Source organism: Oreochromis aureus, linkage group 8 (assembly GCF_013358895.1).
Source record: "Oreochromis aureus strain Israel breed Guangdong linkage group 8, ZZ_aureus, whole genome shotgun sequence".
In the NCBI taxonomy this organism is placed as follows: Eukaryota; Metazoa; Chordata; class Actinopteri; order Cichliformes; family Cichlidae; genus Oreochromis; species Oreochromis aureus.
The window spans coordinates 2,115,773-2,130,426 of NC_052949.1; the positions used below are offsets into that span (position 1 = coordinate 2,115,773).

The 14,654-nt window shown below is 43.7% G+C and overlaps 1 protein-coding gene across 2 annotated transcripts in view; it reads left to right on the plus strand.

The window, feature by feature from the left end:
- LOC116321951 (serine-rich coiled-coil domain-containing protein 2-like) overlaps positions 1 to 14,654 on the plus strand; it is a 43,809-nt gene that overhangs the window by 3,819 nt on the left and 25,336 nt on the right. The gene's annotated exons all lie outside the window — the stretch shown is intronic.

The following is a 14,654-nucleotide window of genomic DNA, read 5'->3' on the forward strand; positions in this document are numbered from 1 at the left end:
TGTGTGTGTGTGTGTGTGTGTGTGTGTGTGTGGGGGTACTATCTGGTACTCTACTGGTGGGGACTGGAGCTGACCAAAATCCAGGATCCGTTGAAAGCAATTTTCACACTGAAATGGGGTTTTAATCAGGGTTACAATTATTAATCGTTAGGTTTAGTCAGGGTTAGGGTTAAATTTTAATGTTAGGGTTGATAAGGGGTGTGAAACCATTATGTCAATGGGATGTCCCCACCAGGATAGCAAACCAAAGGTGTGTGTGTGTGTGTGTGTTTGTTAGGGGGGTCAGACTCTCCTGGAGCTGAAGATCCGTTTGTCGATTAGTCACTTAAAGATCTGTCACGAGACTTATCTTGTTCATTGACGGGTTGTTTTTGTTAATTTTGTCCTAAAGATAACGAGACTTGTTCATTATTTTATTGAACTGATTAATCGATCAGTCGGTCTCTTGCCCGTGAAGCGATCACTCACACAGCTCAGAAAATCTCACAGGATGGTAAAACTTTGGTGTTGTTTCTAAGGGTCTGACGTCACACAGCAGTAAAGTAACTGATTGATCAGTTATTGTTACCGGCTAAACTAACCTGGTAATAACATAACTGCTCTTTGTATTGATCAGATCAGCTGATTGATTAATGTGCTGTTTATAAAACATCAGATGTTTTTACTGCAGCGAACCGTCTCTGTGAATAATTACTGACTACTTTATTTAGTTAATTGATTATTCAGTTAATCAGTGCTCAGCTGATTAGTCAATTTTTTTTTTCTTTTATTGACCGATCAGTCAGGTTAGTTAACATAAACGGTTGCCATCAAAGAGCCAATCAGCAGCTGATGTGAGAGTCATACCAGCCAATCAGATTCAGGTACAGAACAGACCACCTGCAGTGAAGTCACCAAACTTCAGTTAGATTTGGGTCTGATTCCAGTTTATTGTAGGAATGAAACTTCAAGTTGAATTCATTTCTAAATGAGTTTTGATCATCACACACATTTGTTTATTTATTTTAAGCTCAAGTTCTGCCTCCTAACCAGCTAGAAGCACTAAGTTAATAATAACATGGACAGGTTCAGCTTCCTCTTTCTGAGTAAGTTTCATTCAGTGGATCCAGACGTGTGTGATGATTTATTGACTGCTCGGTGTGAAAGCACACAGAGAGAAAACGTGGAGTTTGATTTTCCCCGTCAGCATGAAGAGGAAATAGCGCAGGCCTCAGCAGTGAGTGTGATGGACGGCGTCCCAGAGTCTAATGCATCATCCGGGCATTTAACCTGAGTCCTAAACTGGAGCACGAGCCTTGGAGTCTGCAGTCATGGAGGAAAGGCAGCGGTGGATGATGAAATTAACTGTGTTTACTGTGAAGCGAGCTGACGTGGGTTGGTCGGCAGAATCAGGTGTGAAAGCAGCTGCAGGGACGAGTCCCCTGCTGCCCTGCGGCGCTCTCGCTGCCAGCTTCAGCGGCTCTCTGAGGGAACCTGCTGACACCGAGACCGATGGCAGGAGTCCAGTCGGTCCGCCCATCTGTCTCTCTGTGTGGCGTTTCCACCCGGCTGGACTTCATTCCTGCCTTTCTCCTCCTCGCCCTCTCCCTCTGAGACAAAGAACCCGACAGATAACGGAGAGGGGATGAGTCACAGCACAGAAAACAGAAGCCCTGCTGGTGCTTTCATTAGTTTTGTGCCTCCTGTTCAGGTTTTTGTTCACATACCAATGAAACAGAAACCTAGTTTCAGTACATAGATGGGTCCCGGCCTTTTGTGTCTGTAGCCCGCTCTCATCCCCGAGGAAGACAAAGGAGCTGCAGAGGGAGGAGTTTGGATCCAGCTGATCAAACATTAATTGTTTCCAGACTGTTGGATGAATAATTGAAGTGGAAGGTGTAGTCCTACCTGCAGCCTGAGCAGGTTTAACTTTAGCCTGAGGAAACGAGTTTGAAACAGCGATGTTTTCCATCAGGCCTTCAGCACAGATGGCACAGTTAGTGTCCTCTGTGGGCTGGCAAATCAAGTCAGTGGAGTCCCCGTGTTAGATGAAAACAAGTTTGTGTGTGTGTTGGAGGCCGAGCTGCTGTGCTGGGGTTTGGATGGAGAAGGTCACCTTGGTGTCAACCCAAAGATTCAAATCATGTTTGCTGAGGCAGCATTTTGTAACCTGTTGTGTATGAATGAAAGAAAATTTGCATTTAGCTCCAATTTTTATTTTTGAAAAGTAATTCCCCCCAAAGGTCAGCGTTGACCTTCTCTGATTTATCATCGTCCTCATCGTCCTGCGTCATCTTTGTAAATTAAGTCTGATCTTTTTGTTTCACTGGTGGAAACTTTCTTCTGCATGTCGGAGCTCAAATCGCAGCTCTGGTCGTGCGTCGGTGCTAAGCTGTGATCGTGCACTCCTCGTCCTCCGCTGTGGGTTTGTTGGGCCGATGTCTGAGGCCCTCTCCGTCTCTGCTGATGGAGGTCAGCAGCAGGAAATGTTTGGTGAATCTGTGGATCTCTGACTGGGTGGTGTCTGCCTGCTGCTTCCTCACTGATCAGATCATGTGAGCCGAGCTCAGCGAGGACGAGCGTGGAGGAAACGGAAAATGTAAACAAAGTGACGTAAGTGTAGTTATTCATGTAGAGACAAATTACATCAGGACATGAGAAGGATTCATGTGGAAAATTCATTCTTTGTAAAGTTTAAAGAAAATCAGTGAGACTGACTTCAGATCAGCTGATGTTGTCCAAGAAGCCAGAAATCTTTATTTATTGAATTCATGTTTTTTTATTAGCTGCTGGAAGGAAATGAACCCAAAAACAGAAGAAAATCCAATCTCTGAAAAATGAAGAATAAAAAGAATATATGTCTGGAAATTAAGTAAAAATTCACTTAAAAATATTATTAAAAAGCATGAAAAACGAAGCTAAAATTAATTTGAAATAGAAATTACTTTTTAACTCAAACGTGGCAGAAAAATATGAAATATTGCCTGATAAATACTGAAACATTCTCAAATAAAAAAACAAACAAAAATAAACCATATAATAAACAGAAGAAGTCCAGTTTTAGAATATGATAAACATGGAATATTTTGAACTAATAAATTATTAGTTTATTTATATTCTACAATAATAAAATGATTTTGTAACATTAATAGAGTAATGTGTAACAATTCTAATGTACACATTATGATACATACATGATAAAATTATTCTTAATGTTTTTAAAAAATATTAATAAAAATTCTATCAGGAGGATTCATGTTTTTCACAAATTTAATTCTAAAGAATCAAACATTCAAAATGTGCAAAATCCAGTTTAAAAATATGTTTAAACTGTTACGACTTTAATCCTTCAGGTTTATGAAAGCTGCGTCTGAGCTGCTGATCTGCAGGACTTGTTTCCTGTTGCTGTGAAGTGATCTGGATTGTGGGGGAGGAGGAGCTGCAGACAGAGTTGGGGAGGATGGAGTTCACAGGGGGAGGGTGGAGGCGAGCGACCTCCAGGCAGCGCGAGCAGCGTTCAGCTCCTGACGGGAAATCCAGCGGCGGCTGCTGACTGACGGCTAACGAACAGCTCGCGCTGCTAAACGCCGATCAAACTTTATTGACACAGAGGCGATAAACACAGAACGAGTCAGAGGACGGCAGAAACCAATCAAAACATAAATATTTATTTATTTTTAATACGACTAAAAATAAAACAAAACATAATAAAAACAAAAAGAAAAATTCAAAGATTAAAAAATAAAGTTTTAAATGAAATGTAAAAAAAATGACATAACAAAATCAGAAGAAATGATGAGATGTTAAACAAATGAAAACAGAATAAATGATAAAATACAATAAAATATCATTCATTACATAATATCAATATAATAAATAGTATACAATAAACCTTCCATAGTTCCAGGTCAGGCTGACAGAGGACCGGCACATTATCAAAATTATGTTAATTTAATAATTGTGTGTATTATAATTAAAATAAAACCTCTGAATTATTAAGGAGTCACTTTCTTCAGTTAAATGGCTGATAAAATGAAACGTGTTGTTAGAGGGAGACTCTGACGGGCTCTTCCTGTTTGTGGGAGAAAATACTGAAATATTTATAATTAGTTTTAAATATAATATGATATTCAGTCTTTTGAAAGAGCTGAAGAGACGAGCACAGAAACCTGTTGGATGCTTTAAACAGCGACCAGCACAAACACATTTGTTTATGAAAATGACGAGAATCTCCTCGTGGATCCCCGCTGTCATCACCGCCCACTGGAGACCAGTCAGACCAGTTCCTGCAGGAGACTGAAATCCCACGACACCGTCATCATTGTGACTTCAGACTGAAAGCTGTCTGTGGGAAAACTTCATTCATCCGTCCTGTGTGTGTCTGTGTTGGACGAGGGTGTGTTTGTTGGTCTAATAGCCACCCGGGCGGGGCCCTCCTGCTGTGTGTTTGCCTGTGTGGTGGTGTCGGAGCCACGCTGAGGCAGTTAATAAATGCGTGCTGCGGTGCTGCTGCACATCCTGGTCTCTGCTCTTTGTTCAGAATCACTGAGGAGGAAATGTAAAAGTTCTGCATTCGCTTCATTTGTCAGCTGCACATCCATGAAAGCCTCCACTGCACTGTTGCACCACCTGCACCTTTGACACAAGGCAGGATGATCCAGGAACTCACGTTCACGCCACGTTCTGATCCTACCATCTGAATGTTGCTCATGTTTCCACGTCTGGTGTGAAATGTGCTGAGCCTGTGAAGTGGGTCCCACCCGGTGGGGTCTTCAGCTGCTGCAGCCCTGCTTCATGGTTTCATGTGCTGTGTGTTCAGACAAGCTCTTCTGCAACCTCCCTCCATACATTTGCTTATTAAAATGCAAATTATTTTAAATAGTTTTTGCTGTTTTGATCAGTTTTTGGTATTTTTGAGTAAAATTTAATTTTGTGCATAATATGAATTTGTTGTTAAGTCAATAAACTGTCCGTTTTAGGTGAATGTAGGAAAATAAATACAAGATAAATGACTAAACTCCTCATATAATTTCAATATTTTCCAACAGCTGCATAGTTGATGGCCTCTATAAATAGAAATGAAGCAATAAGCTGTCATTAAAAATGAACTAATAGTAATAATAACTAATAATTCACAAAACAACAACAACAAGCTGCAGGTCAGGCTTTGTGTCCATCAGTTACACATATTTGAATGTTACAGCCTTTCAAATAATAAAGTAATTGAGGTCAGAGTTTTGTTACAATCGTATCTTTCCTGCGTGGAGCGCAGTAAAGCGTGCGAGCCCGCCGCTTTCTTATCTGTCTGAGTATTTGGACTAACAGCGTGGACATCAGGCCTGGAAGAAACCTGCTGCTGAGTCTGCGCAGATCGAATGATGACTCTCACGGCCTGCATCCAAGCGGCAGCCATGAATAATAAAACGGCTCGGCTAAATGTGGCTCTGTTGTTTTGATGGGGAGCCATCCTGACTGAGGAGGAGTCAGAAACCACACCGTGACCTGGACTGACGGAGAAACGATGACTCACTCTGACTTCAGGCTTCATTAGAGAGCCGCGTTCTTACACAGCGACAGATCGACAGTCTGGCTCATGTTTAAATGTCATGTCTATTGAATTCACATGAGTTTGAGATGTGTAGGTCACTTAAACAGGGTTTTATACGTCTGGAAGATTAGTGCAGCTTTTTTGTGCTCGGTGATGGAGGCGGGAGGAGGAGGAGGTAATGTTACTCTGCCCTGAGCCAATAACATCTGTCCTTGGGTGATCTGCACGCACGCAGGTGGAAATAAAGAGTCATGATAGACGGTGAGCTACAGCTCAGGAGCATTGTTATTATTCAAAGTGTTCAGACATGATTATCAGGCTGCCATGTTTGTCTGTGCTGCCTGCATCTCAACAGTCCTGTCCTCATTACCCATAAGGCTTTGCTGTTTGGGGTCAGTTTCATTTGGCACAGTTGGTAAATTTACAGCTGTCCACTGTAAATAAAGGATGGATGTTTGGCTTGTTGTTATTTTGGAGCCAGAAGTGACCATATTTGGACAAGAGGGCGGAGTCCAGTGTTTTCTTGCTAATGTTTGTTAGCTGGGTTAGCAAGCTGCATCCACAGACTGTGCGAGCGTCACACAGACACAGTTGCCTGCTAATCAGCTCTCCGTAACATCCAAATAATAAAACACTGGAGCTCGGACTTCTTGGACGCTCTGAGCTCACAGCAGCCATATTATTAATCAGCTAATTGCATTAGAAGGAAAGGCTAGCAGACCGTTAGCAGCTAAAGTCACCTGCGCCACCATCTACCTGCATAATAAGTGAGATTTAAAAATGAACTAGCTTTAGAGCTAGCTATGTTCGTATCAGGCTATAAATTAGTTTATTAGTGAGCCACAAGTGGACATTAGAGGAACCACAGTTTTGTTGATTCACATGCAGTTGTTCATCACCAGCTGGTGGGACTCGTGAAAGCTCAAGAAGCTCAGATATGTCCTGCTGTTCTTTCCTCACCTGGACAGACGTGGGGAACCCCAGCAGCAGAGTTCAGATAAACCTGTGAGTGTTTCTGGTGTAACAACAGCAGCAAGCGTGTCCTCATGAGTGCAGTTACATCACATCTGGCCTTTAAACCCTCCACAGCAGCACAGAGTTCTCTTTATCTTTGAGAAGGCTCAGAGGTAGAGCGTTCACATGTAGTCTCTCCTGTTGTTATTTGGAGCAACTTAATAGGTCGAATATTACATAACAGACTCAGGCAATGAACGTAACGTGTGAATGAGGTGTTGTTTTTCAGCATCTTACACAGAAGGTGGTTTTATTGACACATTCGTTTATGCAGGCAGACCAGTGAAGCAAAGCTTTGTTTCCCGTGTCATAGGCAGCATAACAAGATGTAGCAGCAAAACATACCTGTAACTAATAGTTACATGCACTATGCAAACTGCAAGATATCAAAATTTTAAATAACGTTCTGCACTGTGCAGATTGTTACACTTTGCAAAATAAAATGAAAATTCAACTGGTGCATTTTAAACCTTTACTTTTTGTTTTTTGAAACTCAAGCTATGTGTAGTAAAAGTTTAAAGTTTTTCTCGAAATCAAACAAAAGTAGTATTTCTCTATTTACAACCTTTAGATTCAGATGATGTGAAAAATAAGAGGACCCACACTCGAACCCTGAGGAACTCCTCTGTTTTTTATTTTGTCCACCGGCTGTTGGTGGTGATGTGATGTGTTCAGTTCAGCCTTGTAATGAATGTAAAATAGAAAAATAACCTGTGATACCTTCTTTTGTTGTGCTGTTGGTCTGATATGGAAGATGAGCCTGCTTCAGGAGCTGCAGACTCATTAAAATTCTCTCCTTTTAATGGGTCATCTTACTTTTTCTGGCTTTTTGTACTCGCTGTGCAAGATTGATGGTGTCACATTTCGTGCACGCGGCGAGCTCCGTCCACACCATCTGTTGTGTCGCTGGTCCATCTGTGAGCTCTGCTCCAGCAGCTTTTGGCCTTTCTCACTTCGAGTGTGAATGAAATCTGACCCCGTGGAGCGGAAACGTTCACCTGAGCATCTGAGAGAGAGCGGCGTCTGTCAGGAGACAACGAGGCCGTCGTTCCTGTGAAATAAACCCAGACGGGCAGAGTCCGGACGTCTGACTCAGAACTCATCTGTGGAAATTAAACTTTAAGAAGTCAATGACCATTTTCTGGTGTTTCATTTGAAGCTGGAAGGATTAGTTGATCAACAATTTTATAACTGATAATGTTTTTAATGAGTCATTGTCATTTCTGTCCAAAAATAATATTAAAGCCACATATTTGCAGTTTTGCACTTCAAATAGATGATTTGCAAAGTGTGCACTCAAAATTTAACGTCGGTGCACTAAATGTCTGAATTTGCATAAAAAATGAGTTTGGGCCCTGCTTCATTACACATGAGGTATTGTTTGGTTTTGGGGTATGAGTGGGTGCTTTTTGGTGGGTTTGGGGATTTCGATAAACCATAAATGAACATATTCCTTTATAATCTCCAGATTATTTGATGATGAAAATACTGACTGTTTGCAGCAGACCCCCTGCTCAGGACAGCGGTCCACAGTGATAAGTAAAGTAGCTACGTGCGAGGTCCTTTTTCATCCTGGTTGAACTGATTTCAGATTAAAGATGGACGTGTTTGACCTTTCCTGGCCGTCTCGCTGCCAGCCCTCGATTCCTCTCAGCTGAGTGAGCGGAGAACTGGAGCATGAAGACATCGATAGCTCAGAGCATGGCTGCATGGACGTACAGTAGAGGAAGAGGAGGGGGAGTAAGAGCAGACTAATGCGTAAACGAGGAGGAGGCGGCTGGTGAAGGGAAACAAAAGATGCTGTTTCATCTAGATTTTCACTTTACAGTTATTATTTTTCTGTGACATCTGACAAAGTTTGTGCAGATATGGAATAAAAACCATCTGAGACACAATGTGTCGGACACGAGACCTCGCAGCGTCACGTAGCTACGCGCTCAGCATGTTTGCTTCCGTTCTCTGACGGTTTTCCATTAAGTTACAGAGCTGAGTATGTTCTGATATGTTTCTCTCTGCTGTCCATTAATCACATCTGCCTGCATTCACAGAGGCGCTCATCACCTGCTGTTTTCAGCTGCAGATGTCTTTTCTGATAGTTTCACTGATTGTTGGAGCTTCAGAAGATAAACGCTGCATGCTGATTCCCTGCAGCTCTGTTTTCTGGCTCATCTTCTGTGAACTGCATTAGTGAAAGTGACTCATAAGCACAGTACAGTCAGTCTCGGGCTCGGATCACCCCGGTATCCTTCATTGATACGGCTCTGTCGATAACAAAGCCGTCAAGGTCAGGACACGTAAGCAGCACTCTGGCTTCTCTGCACTCTCTGCAGATTTCAGATCCAGACTCTGAGTTTAATGGAGAGCTGCTCAGATCATTTCCAGCTCTGTGTTCGTATCCTGGGCCTCCAGGAACAGCTTTGCATCACTGACACTTTAAAAACTTCCTTTGATGCCAAGTCTTCTCTGTTTTCTGTATAAATGAATGAAGGTAACTGTCGGTCCACGATTCACTGATGATGGCAGACACCTCAGCACTCAAACATCGTCTTTGGGGCAAAGAGCTGCACGTTTGGTACGGAGCCCACAGGAAGCTGCAGCTGAAGTGGTGCAAAGTTCCAACTAGTTTGCAGTGAATTAAGTTACGTAAACTGGAACAATGGAGCAAACGTGGAGCTGCCTCCTGGTAATCCAGCCTCAGAGGGAGTGCTGTATTTCTCGAAGCCCATTTTTAACTGTGCATTAGCCCACTTGTGGTGCTCCGCTAACACTCTGCGTGTGGGAATTTGAAGGATAAGGATACGGGCGTCAGTAGTTTTTGGTGCTGATAATGGTTTTTATCTTTGCTCTTGTGAGGTTTGCTGCTGTAATCACAGTTCACTCGTTTCTTATCCATTAAACAAACGAACAAACAGCGAGTTGACTTTACACCTGGATTTTCATTCATTAATTCAAATGGACTCTGTGGCTCACAGCCAAACAGCCGAGGCCTTATCCACACCGCTCAGACTCTGAGCTGACTTATCCTCCGTGTGTTTGCTTCTCTTATCTTAAACACACTTGTTCATCCAGCTTAAATCTGTCCTGTAAGTCATCCAGCAGCCGTGACACCAAACTGGATTATGTGTGAGGCTTTAAAGACCCACGCAGAGAGGTCGGGGAACACCAGCGAGCGCTGACGCAGCAGGTCGTTGGTGCCGTGCACGAGAGGAGGTGAGGGAACCGATTGGACTTTCCCCGTCGCGGCTCACATGCAGACACTTTGAACTTTGGCACCGTGTTTGTTCAGCATGTGTCACTTCAGATAGGCTGCACGGTGTCTTTATCATGTGTCTTCAGTTATCTAACATGTGTCCTGGACTGTGGACAGTGACCACGATGTAAAACTACTACAGCTGTGTTTTTTGATTAATAAGCACTCGTTTTGATCCGTTCGGTAATAAAAGTTATTGCTGAATGGGAACTAATGGTTGAGAGAATCATCAGTCATAAATCAGAGGTTCAGGAACTGTCACCACTGTGATAAAGGGTCCGTGTTTCATTTCCAGCCCCACGTTTTTGTTCATGAACCCCATGAAGGTAGCTTTGCATGATTCACAGTTGGAAATAAGCCTTTTTCCTCTCATGCTGGGCCATGTTGCAGTTCCCTGTTATCCAACTTTCTTCTAACAGACTTTTCTTTGTAAACGAGATTTGAACGTCAGGTGGGCGGAGCTTGTGAGTGATCCCCTCTCTCAGGTCACACAGAGTCAACAGTAGAACAAGCAGTGCACAGTTGTGTGTTTTGAGTAGTGTGCAGGCTGAGCATAAACGGCTCATTATTTGAAACTCTGGCATGTTTAATATGAATGTTTGTACAGGAACCATGAAGTGTTGGGAGCATCAGTGTGTGCCAGCACAACACTGTCAAATATTCTGTGGGCCGGGATTGTTGCTCAGCTCAGTTTCAACTTGAAGAGAATCCAAATTAACAAGAGGCCCAGTGATGGAGAGAGGCTGATAAATAACACAGGATAGAGAGAGAGACACAGTGTGCAGACACAGACGAGAGCGAGGAGAGAGGATCTCATTATGATTCTGCCCTGACCTCGTTCATCAGTCTTCATTCCTCCTGTGTGTCCTTGGTATCGCAGCAGTGCTTCTGCTGCAGTACAGCTGCACTCAGTCCTGCTCGCAGCACTTCAGAGGACTTTACACCAGCTTACATTCAATGCTTCAAGTCGTGGATTTGTCCTTTGTCCACCAAAGAGAAGTTGAGTCCCCACAAAGTGACCGGCAGATTTATGTCCCCACAACATTGGTAATACAAACGTATACACACACACACAGGAGGACAATATTGCTGCAGGCTTTGTGACATCATCATGACTGGAGTTTTTTGAGGATGTGGCTACGTGTCAGTTAATGTGACACAAGTGTAGAAAAACTCCCACCTGAACAGTTAATCGGACTTCATCTCTAATCTCACCAGCCTGCTGTCCTGAAACAGCACATGAATCACGTGACCTTAATCTGGACGCTAACCTTTTCACACTTATTTAACATCAGATGATGAAAACATGAGAGCTGTCCTGATTACCTTTTTTAGCTCCACAGTAATAGTCCAAGCTTTGCCTTTGTGAGCACAATTGAACTACCTCGCAAGCTAACGGAAGCCATGGTTACCATTGTTTACACCCCCATGCTAACGTTAGCTCAGCACTCAACCAGCAAACAGCAGCGAGGACACCCGGAGGGCGTCCACGTTGTTGTTGCATCTTTAATAAAGCAAGTTTAAAATCTCCCCAAATACACCAACATGAGATGGATAATCTCTCCAGCAGCTTCCCGCTCCACTATCGGGGTCTCCACTCTGCTCTTAGAAGAGCTCCTGGTGGGTGAACACCACACTGATCCACCGAGCGACCTCGTGTGTCACCTTTCCATCACTCGTGACTATGACACAAACTTCCCCCACAGAAACTCATCCTCAAAGCAGAAGCAGTAACGTAAACCTGCTGCTGGAAAAAGTGGATTGAGTATTATATTTACATTGATGATGATGATGATGAGAGTGTTGGAAATGATGAATCTGCCTCAGAGCAGCGCTGTGCACAGAGTCTTTCACCTGAATTATTCATAAACCTTTATCTGTGGACAAAAATAAGAGCGTCTCATAAATGCAGTACTGTACAGATGAAGTAAACGGTGCCCGTCACTGTGAGCCTGAGGCGGTTTGCTCTTTGGCCACAGTGACGGTAACGTCCAGCCGTGCCCGAGTTCATCCTTCTTTACGAGCTGTGACGAGTGTTTGAGGGGAAGCTGTGAGTCAGCTTTCTGCAGCATCTCTTTATTCACGTCACTGATGGCAAACATGTTCTCAGTTTAGAGGTGAGACTTGATGCTGAATAATGTTGTTACTGTGAGTGAAGCACGTGGCCACGCGGCCCAAAGCGCGGCGAGCCTTCGGGCCGTGCAGATGATCCCGCAGCTGGCTGCTCCGTCCTTTCTGTGGCTCTCACGCTGAAGTCACAAGCTCTTCAGCGGTCTCGCCTTACCTACCTCGCTCCTCGATAAGCACATCAGCTGTTTGATTTCAGGTCTCCAGAAAAGCTCGTGATGCTCAGCTGAGTTGAGGGCGAGCTTGGAGGGACGGTTCTGGTTTTAGCATCAGCACAACGTGAGAGGGAGGCTTCGCTCTGACGCCAGAGTAACTGGCTGTAAATGACTCGTCAGTCTGTAATCTGTCCAACCGGTCTCATGAAGGAGTCCAAGTCATTTCCTTGTGACAGTGTGCAAAGTGATGTTTCTTTATTTATCCCAGTAAAAAGTGTCATTGACATGAAAAATGTGTCTTTGAAGGCTGCAAGGCCAAGAGGGCAAATCTAACAGCTCAGACCGATTATAATGTACACTAATGTAACGTCAGTGATACTTATAAACTGATGTTTTCATTATTTGGAATATATCATGGTGTTCTGAGGTCACTCACAGTCCGACCAACACCAGGATGTATGCACGCAGCGCTGTGATGGAGGCGCCGTGGGCCACAGGTGTGTGGGTCCTGATGGTGTGATGTGAAAAGAGTCGTCTCCTTCCAAAGAACAAAGTTATAAAACCAGAAGTTTTTATGCATTTTAAAGAGTAATTTAGCTGCCCGCTGCATCCAGAGCGTCTCGTCCCGCACTCAGCTGATCCAGAGCCTGCAGCAGAGTTCAGACACTTTAAAACTTTTTCATATATATAAATAATTTATTCGATTATTTGAGCTCTGCAACAGCTGCTGCTGTCTGTGTGTGCAACACCTAAAACCATGACGTTCCTGAGCTCTGAGTGCTGACTCGGCGTTTGCTCTGCATTCCTTTCCAGTTGAAACGAGTCTCCTCAACTTAATTAAGATGCAGGAACCAGTGAGGCTACACCCTGTGGTCACATGTCTGCGTCTGTGGGAATTACTCACATGCACTCATGTGTGTGTTGACACATTTGAGTTATGTGTACTGAACTCTTGTCGCTGTGGTTTTATGAACTTCTGCAACCAGCGACACGACAGAGACGCCCAGAACACAAACCTGCAGGTTTGTTTCCCTGCAGCTTCCCGGCCTTTGGATTTGCATGCAGACTTACCTGTGTGTGTGTGTGTGTGTGTGTGTGTGTGTGTGTGTGTGTGTGTGTGTGTGTGAGAATGAGAGATGGGTGTGACACCAGTGACTGTCTGTGTACAGGAACAGCAGACTGTTTTTATTAGGGGCGGAGAGCATTTAAGCATTATCTCACACACCACACACACACACACACACACACACACACACACACACACACACACGAGCCGGCGGCGCTGAAGCTGCAGAGCGATCAGCTGCCACATGTTTCAGCTGTTAATCACTAGCAGGAGTCAGAGCTGCTCCTCTCTGGATTTTTCCGCTCCCTCAGGGCTGTAATTTAGTTTCCGTGCAGACGCCGCAGCTTGGCTCTCTGCAGGAGGGCGGGGCCTGTCGTCTTCACACCTTCATTATTGTCATTGGTGCTGAGAAACTTCTGGAACGTTTGCAGCATGCATCATCACCAAAATGAATGAAACTGTTGTCTTTGTTCAGCAGGTTTCAGTCTGAGCTCGTATGTTCGCTGGGATTTAAAACCAGACAACATGTTGGTTTTCACAGCAAACTTAAAAATATCAACAAAATTCAGATTAATACTCTTAAACTTAGCTCGTTTATTTTTTTATCCATGTTTGTTCATCTCAGAGGTTTGAGAGTCGGAATCACATCAAGGACTAAACCAGTGTTTCCCAAAGTGTGGGCCGGGGACCCCTGATGGGCCGAGAAGGTACTGCAGGTGACCGACAGTAATGACAGTTTGTTATGAGCTTAAAAAATCAATAAAAATACAGCAAGTAGTTTTCATTTAAATAGAGTCCTGCAGTACTAACAAGTATCTACATTTAAATCCATTTTTCACTTTGTTTGAAAAAAAAAAACACACAATAGCTTTTATTTATAATACAGCTGAGCCTTGCAGGTGGAACCATATATTAAAAAATAAGAATCACAAACTGAGCTCTGCAGATTTTAGAAACTGAATTGTTTGCCATTTTAAAAAAAAGTGCAGCTCCATGTTTCTGTGTGAGCCTCAAACATGGTGTCATGTCAAGCTAACAATGCTAATGCTATAAAAGCAGCCTATCACGTAGCTGCTGTGGAGCAGAGCGACCAGCAGAAACTCAGACGACCTCTTTCAGTGACTGTTTCTGGAGAGTCAGAGGGAAACGGTTGGTGTTATGAATACCAACATATCTGTGGGCTCAGCGGGGGCCATGAGGGGGGGCGGGAAGGCTAAAAATACATGTTTGTGTCCATCCATCTCACCTGCACCGTCAGGACTGGACCCACATCGATCAGAGGCGTTTTCCTGTAAGGTCACCATTCAAACCTGCAGTCTGTAATCAGGGTGTCTGAAAGCTCTGCTGTACCACAGCACAGTTCCACAGCACAGTTCCACAGTGTCACTCGAGCCTGTAAAGTTCAATCACTGAACCTTCTGTGGTCATTCTTCCTCAGAAACCTTTAAACCAAGAGAACAGTTTGCTCTTTATGGTGAACTGAATGTGGTGACCTCATGGAGGCGGGCTTTTCTT